The following is a 2,954-nucleotide window of genomic DNA, read 5'->3' on the forward strand; positions in this document are numbered from 1 at the left end:
TCCCCAAGTACATTTGTAATACAAACGAAATCGAATTCACATAGCAAGTAAGTATTACTTACCATATACTTAACCTTTGTACACTTACCGTTTCCATAGTTACCAATTACCAATTCAATCTTTCAATACCTCTAACCACTTAATCATATGCACTCATTTCGTGCACATACATAAATATATATATGTATTTAGGAGCTTAGTTCTTTAGTTCATATTCACATTAATATTTCAAATAAAACATAACACTATAATCGTTACCACATTTCACACAAACTATCACCATTGTAATTCATTAACCTCATTCGAATATAAGCATATAGCATATACCTTAACTTCATGTCCTAATATCATTCGACTTTAATACATATTTATATATATTTATATATATCCCTTTCAATAAACTTCCAACTAAATAAGAAAATACACATATGACTTACATTCTTCTCATGACAACCATTCGGCTAAACAACATATAAGTCATTACACCTTCAATTTATAAAACTATCAACACATATTACATATACATTACTTACGTTTATAAAATAGCCATTCGGATAACTTGCACACATTTAAATTTTAGCCATTTTGGCCTCACCACCTATATATTTATCTTGTGCATCAATTCAGCAATAGCTTATAAGCAACTCAATTAGTTTCATCAATGTTTACGACAAAATCACAGATTCACTACAAGCTGTTTTCTTGAGCAACAATCATTAGATTATTTGTAACTGGAGTTATGGAACTCCAAATGAAGTGCCGTAAATTTTCCCCGAAAATAGACTCATATATCTTCTATCCATAAAATTTTCATGATTTTTGGTTTGGCCAATCAAAACCAGAATTTTCTTAAAGTTTCCCCTATTTCACTGATCGACTATACTGACCACTCTTCACTACAAATCAAATTTCTCATTGTACAGATTTCAAAATATGTTCTTGTTTATTTCATTTGAAACTAGACTCATTAAGGAGTCTAAGAATATAAATTTTATCTTATAACAATTTTTGTACTATTTATAATGATTTTCTAAAAACAGAACAGGGGATTTCAGATTCATTCTGACACTGTCACACACAACTTTAAATATCTCTCTATAGGAAATTCCTTTGCTTACACTGTTTATTTTATAAGAAATGATTACATATTTTATTCAGTCTCTAATTCCACTCCAACAATTTATGGTGATTTTCAAAATCACGCTACTGCTGCTGTCCTAAGCAGATTATTACAATTTGCTCTTAAATTTCCAAGTCCAAACACTTAAGAACTTAGCATTTGAGTTTAAAACATATCATCATATATAAGTACTTCTTATTATCACATACAAATTATAATTTAAATATCACTTTTCTAATAACAAATCGGCTAAGGCTCATAGAAGTAACTTATTCCTTATCATTTTACTATAGGTAATTACACCAATTCATAGTCCCATCTTTACCCGTATTCCATATCATTCTTCATTATAACTAAACTTATATGCTAGAAACTTACCTCGGATGTTGTCGAACGATTTCAACGGCTATTCGATTACTTTTTCCTTTCCCCTATCCAACTTTGATCCTCTAAGCTCTTGAGCACAAGGGCAGATAACAAGATTCTGCCATGTAGGCATCAACAGTTCCATCAACCATGGATTCTACCCGATTTTTCCCTTGATCCAACCGTTCTTCCCAGCATCAAGGTTTCGTAATTTTTTTTGAACATCTTACATAGCAGCAATAAATCGAATGATTAAGGATAAATTTAATCATTTATCACTCACGTTCAGATATAGTTTAAAAGTAGTAAATATCAATTAAACCAGAGGAATTTTGAACATTTAATAGTCATTTTTAGGCACATTAACATCAGTAGACATCAATTAAACAAGGGAAAATTTTAGAATATTTAATAGTTATTTTCAACTATCATAAATAGTACAACCTAACTAAACTAACAAAGCTTCCTGTCGCTAATTAACTGCATTCAGACGATCAAATAAGCCTTGACACCATCTTAAACAGTAATAGTTAATCATCACTTGGATAATTTAATTAGACATTAAACACTACTTCAATAGCAGCCACTTTTCACCCTTGGAACAACTTAAATTCGATAATAAATCATCATTGTACAACAACAATTTATCCCCCAATTAATCAACTTAGTTTTAACATTAATTCGGTAACAAGCCACAATATAGAACAATATTTATTCATACTTTTGGACAGCTTAAATACAACATTTAATTTACTTCAATTTATGTTTCAAGACCACATAATTCATGTCAGTTGACCACCTGGACTACAACAACAAAACACTAACATCACAACCATTAATATTCATCAATTACAACTTAAGGACAATGATATTTTAACCAATTAATCAATACATAATTTAACTGTTAAATTATTAAATTCAAGTATTAAAATAACTAAATTTACCCCACCATTCAGCAGCATTAGCTGACAATTTTTAACCTTCAACAAAACATAATAAAAATGTCTTACTTTGGACAGCATCGAACCCTATTCTTGGTCTGCAATAAAAACCTGTAACTTTTCCTTATTTTGAACCGTAAAAACAACAACATGCAAACAACCAAAATATCCTTAACCAACTTCAATTTCAACATGCCATGGACAAGACTCCATTTTTAACTAATTAACCAACAGGTAGCTCAAACCAATTTCAACTGAATTATTCAATAATATAATATCTTAAATAGTAAATTGGAAATTTGGAGTTCAAGGACTTACTAGAAATTTCTTCCTAGCTGAAATTGCCTACACCACTTTCTCCTTCCCTTTAACTCTTTGTCCTCCTCCTTCTTTGTTAGCAATGCTTGAGAATCTAGCCTTAAAATGAGTGAAATTTCTTGTTTGCCTCAACATGCAAGCCGTGGCTTTCTTTTCCCTCTCGTAAGACTAAGAGAAAATGAAGAAACTATGAGCTAAAACTAATGTTC

The sequence above is a fragment of the Gossypium hirsutum genome, chromosome A09, assembly GCF_007990345.1.
Source record: "Gossypium hirsutum isolate 1008001.06 chromosome A09, Gossypium_hirsutum_v2.1, whole genome shotgun sequence".
NCBI classification, from domain to species: Eukaryota; Viridiplantae; Streptophyta; class Magnoliopsida; order Malvales; family Malvaceae; genus Gossypium; species Gossypium hirsutum.